The sequence below is a fragment of the Ursus arctos genome, unplaced genomic scaffold (genome assembly GCF_023065955.2).
Source record: "Ursus arctos isolate Adak ecotype North America unplaced genomic scaffold, UrsArc2.0 scaffold_23, whole genome shotgun sequence".
Lineage (NCBI taxonomy): Eukaryota > Metazoa > Chordata > Mammalia > Carnivora > Ursidae > Ursus > Ursus arctos.
In genome coordinates, this window is record NW_026622908.1 from 7,017,667 (window position 1) to 7,037,771 (window position 20,105).

A 20,105-nucleotide genomic window follows, 5' to 3' on the forward strand; every position below is an offset into this window, starting at 1 on the left:
TAATTGCCCATTTGAAGACGTATGCTAGTGAAAATATAATATTGAGACATGAGTCTCTCACTATACTAAAATTTATTAAAGGTTAAAATCAGCTTTATAAGCAGCCAAAACAAAATAGTCTCCATTTGATTTGTTTATTTCCTTTCAGTTTCATTAAGTCAGTGTCTTTCACCAAGTAATGTAAACCACATCTTATCACCACAAAAGGTTATTTTAAATTTATAAGATTTTCCTTCTTGTAATTCAACCTGAATATAATAATAAGGATTTCTAGGTAAAAATATGGACACAAAAACTTCAAGGACCAACTAATACACTTTTTGTTTATATGAAAATTTAAATTTCTCATTTACATCCTTTAAGAAAGGAAATCTGACAACAAAGTGGTTATGTCAGTCCAAAAGAGGCTCGTTAGATATCTAAAAATAATTCCTTTGCAATCGTAAGATGTATTTGGTATGTGGCAGACAGACATAGACTATTCAGACAGTCCAACAAGCCATCAAATTTTAAGAAGCAAGATCTTTCCACTCCAGTCATTGCCATATTATTTCTACGTCACACAAATTATGAGGTGCGTCCTGGAGTTACTAATAATTTAATAGAAATTGTGTCACTACTATAGCATTTTAATACAAGAAAATATATTTACTTCCCCACGAAAGTAATTTTTGTGAAATAACTTTAAGTCCTAAATACTGAATATACTTAGGTATTACAAGTACTTATTATTATTAGCATGTTTCAGTTTTTCTGATAAATGCTTTATATAGTTTACCTGCATAGAGTACATAAATTTACTGGTTATTTAAAGTTAGGAGTTAAATGTTTACTTGAAACACCAAAATAGGTACTTCACCTTGAAATTTTGAATAAATGGGCAATTTAAAATATCCCAAATCAGCCATAATGTAATACAAAAATTCCTAACAATATTTTCATTAAATCAAGTTGGCAATTTATTATAATACATATTTTTTTATTCTACAACACAGTCATGTGGCCTATGAACCTTGCATTTCTAAGGGGAGATTAATATTTTCTTTATCACATGTACAGGCTGAAAAAAAAGTATAAAACATACTCATCAGAAACTAAAATGAGACAACCAAACTCATTTTTGCATATGATGAGGCCAACGTTTGTCAAGTTGAACTATAAATGCATTAATAACTACAATACTGCCAAATGCTGGATTATTAATATTGTCAGCTCCTCAGTTTCAGTTCATGCCCTGTAGAGTAGTTTTGTGTAATTCATCAAAACTTAGTCTCTCAACACATTTACAAGCATCCTAGGGCAATATGTCTTAAGCTAAAAAGGAGGTAACTCTCAACCAAGCAAACTGTCATCAAGGTCAGTGGGAGGTTCACAAATGCAAAGAACCAATCTATAACAAAGGGGGCAGATGAAGCCAGGTGCCACCCCATGCTAGATCCTTGTCAACTCAGCACCCAGCAGTTGATGAGAGGTGGTTCTTCAGTTGGCAGAATCAGCAACATTATATACTACACCTATGAGTTATAGATGTTAATGTAAATATTCAAGAGCGAAAAAGAGTGCTAAAAATTGGTTCCCAAACTATTACGGTTTATCACTTTTTATTCTATTAACTGTGTGAATTCTTTAGTTCTCTTAAGCAAATACAGAGTTAGTTAACTAGTCCTGAATTTTTTCTTCAGTGAATATATAAAAAGATTTCTCTGTTTTCTAGATTAGTTATGCTAAGTCACTTTTAAATCCCCACGTATCCAAAATATTTTTGTAAGTGCACATTAACAGTGGTCTTGGGGCACCTGGGTGGCTCAGTCAGTAAGCGTCTGCCTTCAGCTCAGGTCATGATCCCAGGGTCCTGGGATCAAGCCCCGCGTCGGGCTCCCCGCTCAGCGGGAAACCTGCTTCTCCCTCTCCCCCTCCCCCTGCTTGTATTCCCTTTCTCACTGTGTCTCTCTCTGTCAAATAAATAAAATCTTAAAGAGAAAAACAAACAACAGTGGTCTTATATAAGGTCTTATATAAGATGATTGGAAATTTAAAGGATGCTTATTTTTTAAGGTCAAAGGTTTCTAAGCTTTACTTTGTATCTTATATCACTTCTGTGTATCTTATATCACTTCTTTTTGAAATCAAAACTAATTTTATTCATAAAACAAAAAACTTACACCTGAAACTAATGTACTATTATATATCAATTATTCATAAATTAATTAATTAATTAATTAATTAAATGCAAATGAATTCAAGATTTGGGAAAATTTAGGATTTCTGATACTCCTCTTTCCAATCCTTTATTCAATACATATGTCCCTTATAAATAGAAGCATTTCTGAAAAATATTGAATTGTGGTAGTAAAATGGTTTAATTTGTATGGAAAGTTTAGCCAATAATCCCAATAGTTTTAAATATAACTTAAAAGTAGAAGATGTAAAGAAACTGAGTGTTAAAGTTAGCTAAGCCTTAGTATTGGACCACAAAAATGCAATGCAATCTTCATTTGCCATGGAAGTAGGAAATAAATGGGAACATTTGTTATACTCATAAATTATATATATTATACCTGGGCTCTTATACAAAGTGATGAGGGGTCACAAAGTCCTTCTTGAAGCATTTTTCTTTCCTCATCAGAAGATATAGAATGTCTAAAAAGAAGAAACTAATCGTTATTGGACCCACTATCTGCCAGATATAAAATAAATGTTCTCTATGCATCATATAATCTTCCCAACAACCATAACCATTTTGTAGATGAGGGGATTGAGTTTCAAATAGGCAAAGGAATTTGTCTGGAGTCCAACCAAGTGGTGATGAGAATAAAGCCCTATGAACCCAACTCCAAAGTCCATTTGTTCTTTCAGCTATCTTACACTTATTTATGGCCTACACTATTTTTGTGTTTATGTTATTCTTCACTATCTAGAATCCCCATCTGCTTCTTCTCAGTTAATCCATTCCTACCACTTCCTTCTAAGTTTTACCTATTCCAAAGTATGTTGTGTTCTCAGCAGTTTGTTTAAAAGCTTCTATTACAATAATTCAAGTTATACTGATTCACACAATATACATTAATATAATGTACCCAATGTTATCATCTATATTACAGCAATGTAATCACAAAATGGCTTCACTGACACTACAGTATGTCTCTCCCATTCTCCATTCTATACCCCTCTACCTCTTTCAGATTCATAGGAAATTTACTGCTACTACTAGTGATAGTATTATTATTATTATTATGAATTATTATTATTATTATTATATTGCCAACTTCAACAAACCACTTTTGCTCTCATGCTGCTCTCTGGATCCCCAAAATCTTACCCTCTGCTTTAATTCTGCTCAAATGTTCTCATACCCCTAAACTACCTCTCTGTCCTTCCCAATCAAAAGTTCTACTCCTGAATACTTCAAAAAAGGTGTAAGACACTTCTGATTATCAAGTATGCAACAAATACCTAAGCATTTACTGTATGCCAGAAACTAAGGATAGAAAAATAAGATAGACATTTTTTGTCTAAAAGCTTACAATCTACCACAAAGGAAGATAAGTAAACCAAAACTTATAACATAGATTTGTGTCATGTAAAAAAAAAAAAAAAAGTGATGTCAGTACAAAAAAAGTAATAAATCATCTGGGTGGTAGTAGTCCAGAAAAGCTTCATATTGAAGGTGGTATATATAGTAAAGCTTCATTGGATAACAGGATGTGGCAGAGAAATAATAGTAATAACCATCTATGATTTAATATTTTCTATGTGAGAAGCACTCTTAGTATAATTCATGATCAATATATATTATGTAAATTTTTTACATATATGGAGAATTTTGCTTCTGACCAAGATGGACTAACAGGGACTGGATTTACCCTTCTGACTTAAACGACTGGGGAAAAAAATAGACAAAATATAAAAACAACAGTTTTCAGACACAGGACATCAAGCAATGATGAACAGCGATTCCTAAGGGGAAAATTGAATGTCATCCCTATGGTTGCCCCAGCTTATCACACGGAGAAAGGAATTACCATCTACAGTGTACAAAGGCAGAGCTTAATGGTGTCAGTGAGTTAAGAAGATGGCACTGGGAGTCTAGAAGGCCAAGGTGGCTATAGTTCATAGTGCAGAGTAACAGGAGAGAGACCTACACATAGACTAACAGAAATTTGCAGATTCTCACAACAATTTAGCTGATTACTGATCAGCTCATGTTTGTGAGGAAGCTAACCAAGGTTGGGGAAAGATACGTGTAAAAAGAGCAGAGAGAACAATCCTCAGAACTCACATAAGGCCAGGAATAGTTTATTTTTCCATCAGCAAAAGTTTAAAACTTCATAACACAAGAAGCATTTGTCAAAGTACTTAGAACAGTATTACTTCAGTAGTGAAGATAATTAATCCTAAAGGCTGTACTAGTTTCAAATGACAGAACTTAAAAGTAACCATTGAAAAGATCAAACTGTTTCCAAGTATCTTAACTGCATACCAGGAAATAAGTCCAAAAATATTTATAGGAATACAGAAACATTTAGTACTCAACAAGGTAAAATGTTGCCATCCAATAAAAAATTACCAGCCAAACACAGAAGGAAAACACAACCCATAATGAGGAGAAAAATCAATCAATTAAAACTAACCCAGAAATAACAAAGATGGAAATGAGTACACAGGGATATTAAAACAGTTATAGTTGCATTCTATTTATTCATGCAACTAAAGGAAAGACTGAACCTATTAAGCAGAGATACTGAATATATTACAAAGACTCAAGTTGAACTTCCAAAAATAAAAAATTCAGTGTCTGAGATGAAAAATACACTGGGTGGAATTAAAAGCAGATTAGACACTGCATGACAAAGACACATGAACTTGGAGACTTATCAACAGAAACAACCCAAAATGCAATAGAGTGGAAAAAATAAGATGAAAAAATGTGAACAGAATCCATGAACTGCAGAACATCTTCAAGCTGCTTAATATATGTGTAATTGGATTCCACAAAGAATGGGAGTAAACAAAAAAATTCTGAAGAAATAATGGCTGAAAATTTTCCAGATGTGACAAAAACTATAAACCCACAGATACAAGAATTCAAAATACCCTGATCTCAAGAATATTAACAAAACTACACTAACACATATAGTAATCAAATTGCTTGCAACCAGTGACAAAAAGAAAATCTTAAAATTAGCCAAGGAAAATGACATATCACATACAGAGGAATGTATATAACAATTATATGTGACTTCTTTTTTAAAACAATGCAAACCAAAAAACAATGGATCAACATTTTTAAATTACTGAACAAAAGAGTGAATCCAAAAATTCTATACATAGCAAAATAAAGATTTCTCAGAAATACAAATGCAGAGGGGCGCCTAGGTGGTTCAGTTGGTTAACCTTCCAACTCTTGATTTTGGCTCAGGTCATGATCTTGGGGTGGTGAGATCGAGCCCCACGTCAGGGTCTCCACTCAGCAAGGAGTCTGCTTGAGATTGCTTCTCTCACTCTCACTCTCCCTCTACCTCTCCCCTGTACTCTCTCTCTCTCTTTCCCTCTCAAAAAAATAAATAAAACTTTTTTTTAAAAAAAGCTCCAGGCAGAAGGTAATGTTACCAAATGGAAACTGAATCTAAACAAAGGAATAAAGTGCACTGAAAATGGTAAATATGTGGTAAATATAAAATACTTTCTTATTTTTTAAATCTCTTTAAAATATTGTTGACTATTCAAAGCAAAAATAATTATTTTTAAGTTTATAACATATGCAGAAGTAATGTGTATGACAATAGCACAAAGACAGGAGGGAGAAATATAAGTATACTATTGTAAGATTCTTATGCCATATGTGAAGTGAGATAATTTACTTGAAATAAGACTGTGATAAGTCATATAGGGTTGTTATAAATTCTAAAGCAACCACTAAAACGTACTTAAAACAAAAATTAAAAGTAATAAGCCAAGAAAGAATTTTAAAAGAAATCATAAAAAATGCTCAATAAATTAAAAGCAAGCAGGAAAAGGGAACAATGAACAGATGGTACAAATAGAAAACAAAGAGCAGATTGTGTATTTAAACTCAACTGCATCAGTAATCACATTAAGTATAAATGGTCTAAATATCCAAATTAAAAGGGAGGAATTGTCATACTGGATAAAAAGCAAGACTCAACTGCATGCAGTCTACAAGAAATTCACATTAAAAATGAAGACACAATACTTTAAAAGTGAAAAGATGGAAAATATATTACCCATAGTACCACTAATAAAAAGAAAACTGCAGTGGCTATCAGAGAAAGTAGATTTCAGAGCAAAGAATATTACTAGTGATAAAGGGATCCTTGTATAATGATAAAGGGGTCAATTCATTAGGAGGATATAATGACCCTAACATCCATCCACCTAGTAGAGCTTCTAAGTACAAGAAAGAAGGGTGCCTGGGTGGCTCAGTCGGTTGAGCATCTGACTCTTTGTTTTGGTTCAGGTCCTGATCTCAGGGTCATGTGATTGAGACCCTCAACGGGCCAGGCTCTGCTGCCCAGCAAGGAATCTGCTTGGGATTATCTCTCCCTGCCCCTCCCCAACTCATGCCCTCTCTCTCAAATAGATATCTCTTTTTTTAAAAAAAAATAATAAATACAAGAAAGAAAAACTAATAAAATTTCAAGGAGAATTATAATCAGAGTTTTCAATATCTCTCTCAGGTAATGATAGAATAAGTAGATAAAAAATCAGTAAGGATATAGAAGACCTGAATGATACTATCAACCAACTTTACCTAATTTACACTTATAGAACTTGGCACCCAACAAAATAATTAGGAATTCAATAACAGAAAGATATCCAGAAAATCTTTAAATATTAGGAAATAAAATAATACTTCTAAATGACCCACAGATCAAGGTAAAAATCAAAAAGGAAATTAGAAAGTATTTTGAACTGAATAAAAATGAAAACACCACATATCAAAATTTGTGGGATGCAGCTAAAGCAGTACTTAAAAGTAAATTTATAGCAGTGATACCTATACTGAAGAAGGTCTCAAATTAATGATCTCAGCTTTCACCTTAAGAAACCAGAAAAAGAAGAGCAAATTAAACCCAAAGTATACAGAGAAAAGGAAATAATAAAGATTAAAAAATCAGTAAAATAGAAAGCAGAAAAGCAATATTAAATTTTGATATGTTGTGTATACATTCTCATATTAGAAATAAGAGAGGTGATATCACTAGAAATTCTACAGACCTTAACAGGGTAGTAAATATTATGAACTCTATGCCAATAGATTCAACAACTTAGATGAAATGCTCTTAAATAAAGTCCATAACTCAGATGAAATAGATAACATAAATCGCCCTATATCTATTAAAGAAATTGAATTTTCAGTTAAAAATCTTCCCAGAAGAAAACTCCAAGCACAGATGGCTTCATTAGTGGAATCTTTTAACTATTCAAAAAGAAATAATACCTATTATACACAAACTCTTCCAGAGAAGAGGGAACACTTCCCAACACATTCCGTGAGGCTACAGGAATCAAGTAATCAAGATAGTGGCATTTAAAAAATAGAAAAATAGATCAATGGAAGAAAATAGAGACTCTAGAAATAAACCTATTTGTAGATGATCAATTGATTTCCAACAAAAGTGCCAAGGTAATTTAATGGGGAAAGGACAGCCATAAGCAAAAATAAAAACCTCAAACTATATCTCACCCCATTACCAAAATTAACTCAAAATGAATCACAAACCTCAATTAAAAGCTTAAACTATAAAACTTCTAAAATAACACAAAGGGGAAAATCTTAGTGACCTTGGGTTTTGCAAAATTTTCTTAAATGTGACACAAAAAGCATGATATATAAATAAAATATTAAATTGGGCTTCATCGAGATTTAAAACTTTTGCTCTTCAGGACACTTAAAGTTAAAAAGCAAGTCACAGACTAGTAGAAAATATGTGCAAAACATATATCCAATAAATAACTTGTAACTTAGAATATATAAAAACTATTACAACTCAATAAAAAAGAAGACAGCCCCATTAAAAAAACAGCAAAAGATTTAAGGCACTTAAGGTAGATGGATGGCAAATAAGCACATGAAAAGTGCTTAACATCATCAGTTATTAGGGAACTACAAATGAAAACCACTTGTAAGCCACTTGCATGGCTAAAATTGAAGAGTAAACATACAAAGTGTTACTAAGGATGTGACAACTGTAACTTTCATACATTGCTACTAGAAATGTAAAATGGGTGTGGGGGCACCTGGGTGTCTCAGTCAGTTAGGTTAAGCATCTGCCTTGGGCTCCCATCATGATACCAAGGTCCTGGGATGGAGCCCTGCATCAGGCTCCCTGCTCAGCTGGGAGTCTGCTTCTTCCTCTCCTTCTGCCCCTTCCCCTGCAATGGCAAGGTGCTCAGTGTGTCAGGAGGCTAAGGTGCATATACAGTTGAATGGAAGACAGAAATGACCAGAAACTGTAGGTCTCCAAAAAAAGAATAATGCCCATTTTCCTTCCACCAATTGCAAGGTTCCTGACAGGAAGAAGGAATAATGGCCAAAGCATTTCCCAGGAAGGAACTGTTAGGTTTTGTTTGTATCAGTCACTTTTTTGCTCTTCTTTTTCATATATGTACATTTTATTTCCTCCCACAAATAGATTATAAATTCCTAGGGACTAAAACTTCCTTTTCCATTTTAAATTCCACTTGATGTCCAAAGAGTCCTGAATTCATATTCTTATTGAGTGAATGAATAAATGAATGAATGCATATTAGTGTTAGTCTGAATGATAAAGTAATGAGAATAACAAGGATCATTTACGAAATCAACTTGACTTTTTCCCATTCTCTTGAAAAAGTCTATTTTTTCTTAATTTTTATTTTCATAAGTCTTTTCTTGCTCATGAGTAGACTATTTTCCTGCACTATTTCCTCTTCCCTTGAAAGAGAAAGTAGAGAGGGCCTATATCCTAAGTATAACATGTGCTGCGACTACACCTTCTGTGAAGGACAAAATACAGCAATATAACCAGAGAGTCATACTCATCACTTAGTCTGAGAGAATTTTAAAAGTAACCAAATTCTGTGCACTTGTTTTATTCCATGTACTAACCCCTATGTGAAAGCCAGCTGATAGGAATGCCATAATCTCAAGCATAGTTACTTTTCTCACTCCCAGTATCCAAGTTTTACTTTACCCTTCTGAAATCAACAAGGCCTTGCCTGGTGCATTTTAACCCTTGGTGTTAATGTCTTTTGTGTTTATGTTATGCCTTTAAGTCCTCAAAATACTTTTTTCTGTTTTTTTTTATTATGTTCAGTTAGCCGGCATATAGTACATTATTAGTTTTTGATGTAGTGTTCAATGATTCATTAGTTGCGTATAACACCCAGTGCTCGTCACAACACATGCCCTCCTTAATACCCATCACCCAGTGACCCCATCCTCCCCCCCCTTCCTTCTGTAACCCTCAGTTTGTTTCCTGGACTCCAGAGTCTCTTATGGTTAAAAATAAGTTTAAGTATATTCTCATTTCTTTAAAAACACACCTTCCTCCCTATTCTCCATGGAAAGAAAAAATACTCCCAATTTTCACTGGGGATCTAACCAATGAGACAGCAAGAGATTTGAGCATTGACAAGAGATAATTAACATGATCATTTCCCTCTCCTTTTTCAGTACTGTGATGAATGACAGGAACAGGGAAAGCAATAGGAGTCATTTTGACTCATTTCTTTCCCTCATACTCTTCACCACATATAATCTGACCAGCCCCATTGATCCTACATTGGCAAGTCTCTTCTTTCTGTTCCCCAAATACCCACATTTTACCTCCTGCCTGAACTACTGCAATAGCCCTCACAAGCTGTTTCTCTAATTCAAGTCTTTCTTCCCTCTAATCAACTCTACAAACTGCTGGTTGAACTACTTTTTCAAAAGCAAAGCTCTTGTCATACCACCAGACTATTTGGTTGTGATGGCCCCCTAAAATCCACCAAATGCCTTAACCTAGCCTCATAGGCCACAGTAATACGATCTTACTAAATTTTCTGGCTTATACATACCCTATACCTCAGTCAAACTGGATTTCTCATTGTTCCTATCTCATACTTTCCTGTTTCCATATGTCTATCCCATACCCATCCTTGTGATATCTCCTCACTAACAGGATGCTCCTCTCTTCATCCCCTATTTCACTGACAAAATTCTACTCAAGTTTAAAGGATCAGCGAAGAGTCTACTTTCTAGAGTCTTTCTTCTTAAAGGGATGTATCTTTAATTCTTTTGAACCCCCCTCCAGAGTACTATTTTTTTACTTTATTAAGGCACTTAACATATTCTGCATAGAGGATTATATCTCTACTCTGCAATAATCAATGTAACTTAATTAACATTTATTAATCCCCCCTTTGAGCCATGCACTGAGTTAGACACTAGGTACACAAAAAGGAATAAGAGTGTTTAATAATTATGCCTAGATTCTAAGGTTCTTGATGATGGGAGTTTTGTGCACTTGTATTTATTTCCAATGCAGCATTTAATGTTCTGCTTTGAATATAATCAGTACTCAGTATATATTTGTGGAGTTGAATTAATTTCCAATAGATAATAAGCACTCTCCTGGGAAGTAAATATTTGCTACCAGAAAAAAAAAAGGGATTTTCCATAACTGGGAAAACAATTGCATCTTAAATTTTTTCAAAGGGCAAGTTGAAAGTTAGATTGACCACTGATTACACCATCCAATGTGAAGACTCTAAGGGGTCAGATCACTCCTCACTAAGAGACTAACTTCCAACTAGGACAGGCTGCTTCAAATGATAAATTCCCATATGACCAGAGCTTCCAAGATTGTCAGTTTGGTCTAGCAAAGATGATTATTGCTTCATATCACAGAAATCTTGTACTTGTTTCTTACACTCTCCTAGGAGTTTATGTAGGACAATTTAAGTTGACATCAATATTTAAATATGCATATATCTGGGAGATACACACTTCTTGTTTGACCTAGCCACGTCGCCACACCCTTAAAATGTAGCTTTCAAGGCTATACATAGCATTGCTGAAAGCCTAGATACAATGACACTTTTTGTCACTATGACATTGGGCAAACCTTGAATTTACTCTTAACCTCCCTTCCGGGGACATAGAATGGAAAGTTACAGTAAGGCTATTTTAAAAGATGGAAGCAGAGATAGAAGGAAATGAAAATGGCCAACAGCATTATTCAAAAACCAATTATTAAAACAAAAAACTTCTTGACAATGATACTTACTAATAACAAGGAAAAATTCAAGCAGCAAAAATGAGGTAAACAGAAGGAGCTCACTGCTCAATAACCAAACCAAGCCCCAGCGTGTGGCACCTGCCAGGATAAGAGCTCCTTGGGTGAGCCCAGCTTCTCCCACAGGCTCTCTCTAAACAGAGTGGCACACCTCTCCTCCAGGAAAAAACTCAGCAAGGCATACAGTAGTCACTCTGCCTATTACTGAAAGCCAATTTAGCAGCACAAGGATCTAAATTAAGGGACAATACCAGAGAAGGGAAGAGAAATGCACTCTCTTTGTGTAGGAGGACAAAATGAGCAAGAGTACCCTTAGTTCATATAAGAAACCTAACAGGGATTCTTCCGTCCTTAATCAAAAAGGTGACCCTGCATACAATTTAATGGACACGTGCAAAGTCCTTACAACTTTGCAAGCAGCATACAGGCTAATTGAAAACAAACTCTAAATCTAGAACATGAAATTTGTATTTCTGAAGAGAACTATTAGCATAAAATGGTTGCAATATTCCAACAGTATGAGAAAAAGACAGTACAGGACTTTTTCATGGCACTTAGGCTCAGAGTAAGATATAAGAATTCTCAGACTAGGGGCGCCTGGGTGGCACAGCGGTTAAGCGTCTGCCTTTGGCTCAGGGCGTGATCCCGGCGTTATGGGATCGAGCCTCACATCAGGCTCTTCCGCTATGAGCCTGCTTCTTCCTCTCCCACTCCCCCTGCTTGTGTTCCCTCTCTCGCTGGCTGTCTCTATCTCTGTCAAATAAATAAATAAAATCTTAAAAAAAAAAAAAAAAAGAATTCTCAGACTACAATGTAAACAGATCTGAGATTCTCTACAACAGATGAACTTATGAACTTATGAAATTTTATCAGATAAGTTCATAATCAAGAATATTCTGCGGGCGCCTGGGTGGTTCAGTCGGCTAAATGTCTGACTCTTGATCTCAGCTCAGGTCTTAATCTCAGGGTCATGAGTTCAAGCCCCGAATTGGGCTCCATGCTGGGTGTTAAAATATATATATTATATATATATATATATTATTTATAATATATATATAATATATATATATTCTAAATAAAGTGAATCCTTGCTGGTGTTCTAGAGTGGAAAGAGATGTGTTCTGAAGTGAAATGGCTTATGTTTGAATCCCACCTCTGCCTTTTTCTTCCTTGCATTCTTTCCTTCTTCCTTCCTTTATCTTTATTTTTGTTCAGTTGTTCATGTATTCAACAAATATCTACTGGAAAATTACTGTGTCAGGCACTGTGACAGAAACTGGGTATACAGGTTTGAACAGAGTAATCATGGTCTCAGCCCCAACAGAACTTTTAATCCAGTGAAGAAAATAGACACTAAATAAACAAACAAATGTATGATATTTATTAATCAGTTTAAGTGCTATGAAAGCAAAAGAGAAATCAGAATTTAGAGAAAATAACTGGGGACTTGGAAGAGGGAGGAAACTATCTTTTAAGATTATTGGAAGGATTAAAAATAACAACATAAAAGTGCCTTGCACCATGCCCAAAACTTACAGGTGCTCAACACAAGCAACAGCTGCTTTTTGTTAACTTCTCTCTGCCAAATATAGAGCCCTGGTTCCCTCCCACTCCTCTCCTTCCACAGACACTGGGAAGTGTTAGAGCACTGGTCTGGCTGGCACTGTTGTGGGAGAACGGCAGCCCATTCCCTCTTAAACGCTTCAGATTGCTGCACAGCTTGTTGTTCAATCAGTTTTCTATATGATCATAACCTTAATCAATCCACAACTTTGTTTCAAGCATATTTGGGTTTCATTTCCTGCTTAGTATCCTTGAGATCATTTATAAATTTTACCCCGTTTGGTGCATGGGATATTTAACCCTCAGTCAAACTAATTCTCAAGAAACAACCAACATCAAAAACTGAGATGAATTCATTCTATGTGGAAGACTTGCTAGAAAAACACAACTAAAGACTGCTTCCAAGGTTGTAAGTATATGGCTGAATAGAATATTTCATCGTAGGAAGTCTTTCTGAAGACTTAAAAATGATGCTTTTTGACCATGATTAATCCTCTATCTTGTTCTTAGAGACCAAACATTCAACAAGCCTTAAAAATTGACAAATCCTAATTCAGGTTTAGTAAACTGCTAGATCAATAAAGATTATCACTTCTTTCCCATTATCTTAACTTTATCACGTCATAACAGTAAAACTAATTCCAACAGTTTCAGTCTCTGTACAAAATGAGCAAGAGTACCCTTAGTTCATATAAGAAACCTAACAGGGATTCTTCCGTCCTTAATCAAAAAGGTGACCCTGCATACAATTTAATGGACACGTGCAAAGTCCTTACAACTTTGCAAGCAGCATACAGGCTAATTGAAAACAAACTCTAAATGAAAGAAAGAAAAGACAAAAGGGAAGAAGGGAAGGAAGAAGGAATAAAGGAGGTAGGTAGGGAAGGAAGGAAGGAAGGAAGGAAGGAAGGAAGGAAGGAAGGGAGGAAAGGAGGGAGGGAGGAAAGAAATATTCATACCATTAAAAGTCACTTTACAGAAATGTGATTCCAAAAAACTTCCTAACCTCCAAGACTAAAAACATCATATAACATATTTGAAACCTAATTCACACGATTCTTTGTTCTAGAAGTCACACGGATGTTTCTTGGTAATAGTTACAATGAGACATTTCTACAGATCTCCCATATAAAATTTTAGGGTGTGATACATATATGAATATTTTCATATATATCTATATCAATCTTTCCCCAAATAAAGCAAAATTATTATCATTGGTTTTTCTACCAAGGGGGTACCCATTTCCCAAAATTCCTACAGTTGTTCTTAAAATACACTGAATTGAAATCAATAAAATTAAACAAATTAGAGGGGGAAACAATAGAACTTTTTTTAAGTTACTGTCATCCAAATAAATATTTCCACATCTTAAATAACAATCCTCAAGTCCATTTCCTGATTTTACAAAAATCTATTTCAATAATCTTGTTTCATTAATTTCTCTCCCTTTTGTCCCCTCTGTTCAATTACTACAGTGAAACTGGAGGGACAGGTATTTCTTTCATTTATTCAACCATAGCTTCTCAAAAAGCTCCAGGTACTCAAAGTTTTCTTATATTCAGCTCTCTTATTTACACCCACATTTTTCATGCCTTACTTTGTCAGCCTTCCCCCAGGTATTGCCTTTCAATTCCTATCTGTTCAGTGACTGTGAGTCCAGGGAAAAACTCCTTGTAACTAGTCACAAAATCAACAGTTCCTTCTACAAATGGCCACTACCAGAAAGGCCAGAATGTTTCCATCCTTTAAACCTGTCAGCTATTCACTGTGTACTTACTGCTATATCAAATATCAAATTATGTGTGACCAATCTCACCTCAAAAACAAACCCAATCTAGTTAGTGATGCTATATGTACATAGTTATGGAAGAAAATAATATTCATAGAAGGAATAATATCTGTATATAATATTCGTATTTCTTCTGCACTTTGTTAAATGAAACTCAGAACACTAGTGGCAATAGCTAAAATCAAGCTATAGGCTTATCAGCCTGCCATAGCTTTAAGGAAAAAGAAAAGAACTATATTCCACCCAATGTAGGCAGCTATGGGAGTGCAGACTTAGATTTCATTAATGTTATTGCTTAATTATCTATTATGCCTGGGTCAAAAGGGAAAAATTATAATTAACTGTCAAACATAACTTTTTGTTGTGCTTGTATGTTCCAAAGGTATAAAAGAGCCCAAAGGTGAAATAAAAATAGAAAATCTGCTTTTATTAATGAATTCATTCACTTAAGTTTATATGAAACTGTATAAGCTGAAAAGAAAAAGAGCTAACTCCAGTACAATTTGTATCCAAAGAAAACTCCACCCACATAAACTCTCTAGCAACATATCATGTTTTAAGCCCTTAGGTTAGAGACCATCTTTTCTTCTCTTGTAAGCACTGTGCCAAGCCCTTAGTGCTAAACAAATAATAATAAAAATAAGCATTACATCATGTGGACACTTTTTTGACTGATTAAACATTAAGGATCGGTCTCTTTCGCCAGTCATCTATGGAAGGTGATGCTTTGGAAATTAATCTTTTTACCCTATAATTGCCTTGCATCTTTGAAAAACTCCAATAAGATATATGTAGGTGATATATATATATATATCAGAGAGAGAGAGAGAGGTTGGGGAAGGAGGGAGGGAAATAGAGGAAGGGAAAAAGAGAAAAGGAGAGAACGCAGAAAATATTTTATCTTTACTAGCAATATTTAAGTCACATTTTCATGTTTGGAGCTGGCAAAAATTTGGTGAAATGATAAGCATTTATATCCATACTCCAAGATGACCTGAAATATGTACTTCAGATAAGACTATAAGCTGACAGTGATGTGTAGAGACAAGTATACAAAAAAAAAAGAACTAGATTTTGTTGATTATTCAGTGTTTATAAACTGAACAGCTACTAAACAATTTCTTACTAAATGCTTGAGTAAATCAATGACTCTGCTGTTAACTGAAGTATATTATATTACATATATTATATATATGTTCTATATTACATACATAATTATAGATCATTATATGATAAAATAATGGTTAACTGTGCATAATTACTGCATTTATTGACATTCCCTCATGTCCCTAATTTGAGACCACCACCCACTTCAAATTATAGTTTTATTTTCCTTCTCTATATACATTTAATTCCTTTAAATACTAATGAAAGTTACGTAAGAATACTGAAAGATGATTAAGCCTATCTTCTTAGTTAAAAACAAGTTCAGAGAACAGCTTCTTGGGGAAATATTCAAATTTATTAGCTGCTCTTAGCAAACTGCCCTCAAGCCCCACATTGTTTCCAATCTCAAGTTAAGAAGAATTTTTCTCCAACGGGCACTGAATCACTTTAATGTTGACTCTTGTGCTGCTCTACTCCACCTTCAAATGTAGCCAGTAAATTCAGCTTTACTACAGTACTATAAAAATGTGAAAGAACCATAATAGCATCTAAAAAAGAGCTGTTGGCGCTATATTAGTTTAGAGAAAACCCTAAACTGAATACTAATGCAAAATTTAATGATAGTTTGCCTAGTTGCCAAAAGAGTTACAATAATTATTTTGCCATAATGTGTAAGTTATCTTGAAGGCATCTGAGAATATTACTGTATGAGATTCAGAATAAGTCTCCAAAGTGTCATTGTTCTCATGCGTTTTTCTTTTTTTCCAGCATAAATAAAGCATCAACACACTACCTTCACTGTAATGCTGTCCTCTGATTAGAGGACTGCGTTATGAGTGAAGAAACATTAAAAGAGATCACTTTGTGTCCTTAGTAAGTCAGTTTCTTTGATTGATATCCAACATGGATCTATCGCACATCAAATTCCACTTAACAGTGAATATCATGATTATAAGGTTCCGGTAAAACATTTAAACAGAATCAATAGTTTTCCTTCCCTTTTCTTTTCTAACCACGACCAAATTTTTAGAGTTGAAAAGTAAACCAAGACCAAATTTAGACATGTTGTTTGAAATTAGCAAAGATGAAACACTTCACTGCCAGACAAAAGCCCTGATTTTAAGAGTAGATTTCTGCCTTCCCTGAAATGCCTAGCTCAGGCAGTGTATTTTTATGCCTGCAGATATTGGCATGTTTCACATTTGAGATTATGACACACCAACTTATTTTGAAATTTTTTAAATCTTCCACTGCGCATGTTTCAAGTGCTTCATGACTATCACTGATAATTGAGCAATTAACTTGGAATTACCAAATGTGCTGTGATGGCACAATATGTAGTAAGCAACATGAAAGAATAAAGAACAGAGAAACTTAACACCGTGAATAAAAGTAATAAAGGGCAAAATAGGCCATCATCCTAATAATAATACTGAGTAAGTTTTAATGGTCCCAGGTCTCAGTGGTTTAATGGTGCCAGTAAAATGGTTTAATGAAACAAGTCCAGAGTATTACAAACTTTTTAGAGCAGTTTGTTCTGGTTCTACTAAAATGAAGCTTCTTTCTAACTGGTCTTGTGTAATATTCAGGGATTGGTCCAAAAAGTAAGTGTGGGAGTTTCATTAGACAACAAGCACAAAACAATTAGGTTAAAAATCCTGACACGCAAATTCTTAAGAAATACAAGCTTGCAAAAAATAAATGTAAGATCTTCCTTTTTGTAAGAGAGACAAAGCAAAAACTCTAGGGCTAAAGATGACCTCAAGAAGCCATTGAGCTATTGTGAACATATTTGCAAATCAAAAATTAAGATACATGGCTTGACATCAAGAGGGAAGGATGAAATCCAGCTATATTAGGAAAAACAGAATGCCTCTTCACTGTTCATCCCATCAAGGTCGCTAATACTGGGTTTTTCTGGCTAAAACCATAGCGTGACTGTGAAGAGTAGCTTTTTAGTGCTTAAATATAGCCAGTGAAGCAAATTCCATAAACCTAAATCCTGCCTTATTTCGGCGGCAGGCCATCTTACAGGTTTGCAAGAAAAACCAACAATTTAGAAAGAGATTCAAACTACAGCAAATAAAGGACACTATTAAAAACATTTTTTTTCCTCAAAATTCCATCAATATTGCTCCAAAACACCACTAGGAGATTAAAATAGGCCAGGCTGTCCTTTCAGGTATAAATAAATTAGAAACAGAAAGTGAAGAGAGCAGAAAGAACAAGTATCTAAGGGCACTAGTATATAAAATTTAAAAGCTTAAAATGTAATGGATATACACATTCAGATTAGTGAACTGCTTTCAATTAAAGTAGATTTCTGGCCACAGTTCACAAATGTACAGTAGCTGGTGTATTAATGTAGATACTTCAAATGTCAGTATATCTCTAATTAACATGAGCACACAACTGTAAAACTGAGAAGGCACAATTTTAAATTCCTTACATTCCCAGCATTAATGCTTTCATGGGGCAGCTCCCGTTGTCATGGAAAATGGCATTCAAACCCTATTTGTGGATTTTCACAGCTCATCTTTTTTATTTACCTGCTCTATGTCAAGATTAGCCTGGAATAATATTTTTTAAAGATAATGCACTTAGACCTACTTGTCCTGAAAATCACAGGCATTCTCACCGAGGGAGCTGTGGTCTGGGTTATGCTCAGTCTGAAACAGATTTCTTTCCATTTTAAAATACCACAAAGAGATGAATTTGTGATTTTTTGTTTGTTTCCTGAAAATCTACGCAATTCAAGAAATTTCAGCTGAAGCACGACGTGTGGCAGTTTTGGAATAGGGAGATAGGAAAATGTCAGGGAGGAGCAAATGATCCAGGAAATGAGGAAATGAATTAGCAGAAGGCACTCTACAATCTCCTGCCTGACTTACTCTACCTCAACTTTTCAAAAATATTTGTACAGCCACCAAATGGACACTGAGATAGTGATCAAAAACAACAAAAGAAAGAGAGCTAAAATTCTCTCCGTGACAGGATGGCTTGGTTTTATGGAAAGAGCACTGAATTTATACCATGAATCCCTATATTTGAGTACTGCTACTCTACAAAAATAAGGATAATTCCTACTCACCCAACAGTTTTTACAAAACTCAGCCAATTTAATGTATGTAGAAGCAAGTGTTATACCAAATTAAGATACTCTTATTATTGCCTCGAGCGTGGGGCTAAGCAATAATCACTTCTTGTGCCAGAGAATAAAATATTTTTGTATCTTTTCAGGGAAAACGTCACCATTCAAGACCATGAACAGAGACAGAATTTTATAAAAGTAAATTCATCATCAAATTATTTAAAAGGCCTGGGTAACCTGAAAAAGCAGGGTGACCTACTTCTGTTTTGTTTCATTTTTTTAACTAATAATTTATTGCCCTGGTAAAAATTGATCAGAATTATACAATTATTTTTTAAATTAGAGATAAAAAAATTAAATGTGAGATATTAACATGCAAAACAAGGTCTTCTTATACAATGCCTACTTTTGAAAAAGACAAGGGTAGTTTTATTTTTTAAAGAGGAAAAAAAATAGAATAAGATGCTTTCAGCATCTGAGAAGATAACCATTTTCCTTCACAGTGTTTTCCTCTCCTGACACAGGTAGTTGACCTAAGTAGGTAAGATCCAGTCCGTTCTCACACACCCTTGGTGTGGCCCATTCATTATGGATGTGCAAAACAATATCCCACCTTCCTTATCTCACAGACTGGCTTCTGCACACCTTACTAAGAAACCTTCCCATGGCCATGAGGTATAACTTTCTGCCTTAGATCATGTAGCAAATAAGCAGTTCCAGCATGGAAATTAAAGTTCAGGAGGGCACGTATTGCATGGTGCACTGGGTGTTATATGCAAGTAATGAATCACGGAACTTTACATCAAAAACTAGGGATGTACTGTATGGTGGCTAACATAATATAATAAAAAAATATTATTTAAAAAAATAAATAAAAATAAAGTTCCTAAAAGAAGCCATTGTCACTGATCCCATTTGCTTGTTCTTAGGCCAGACCAGATAAATATTTCCATTGCTTTCCCTGACTCATCATTCAGTGTAAGTGGTAGACAGTTTCTGCAATAATTGAAAGGGATGGGAACTCAAGCATTCTGGATGCCATGTTAACTTTATCTGACTTATCTTAGTCATAGTATCCTGCTACAATCCTTTAATAAGAAAGTTCCACAGTTAGAAGATGGCCCTAACAAAGCTTGAGACCACTGAATTTAGGAACAACAAAGTCCATGCCCTAAATGAACATGGAAATTCTCAAGATTGAAAAACAATTACTTTGGGTCCATATGATTAGTATGACTTCTGCCTATGTGATCAGACAAAAATTAACTAA

General features: G+C 34.6%; 1 protein-coding gene across 14 annotated transcripts in view; it reads right to left on the minus strand.

Annotated features, from left to right (window-relative positions):
• SOX6 (SRY-box transcription factor 6) overlaps nucleotides 1–20,105 on the minus strand; it is a 587,380-nt gene that overhangs the window by 469,874 nt on the left and 97,401 nt on the right. For 7 of the 14 annotated variants that reach the window (XM_057317512.1, XM_057317524.1, XM_057317515.1 and 4 more), the window contains one exon: nucleotides 2,559–2,640. The exons of the other annotated variants lie outside the window; for them this stretch is intronic. The gene's annotated coding sequence lies outside the window, so the exon portion shown is untranslated. The remainder of the gene's footprint in view (nucleotides 1–2,558; nucleotides 2,641–20,105) is intronic. 14 annotated transcript variants of the gene reach the window in all.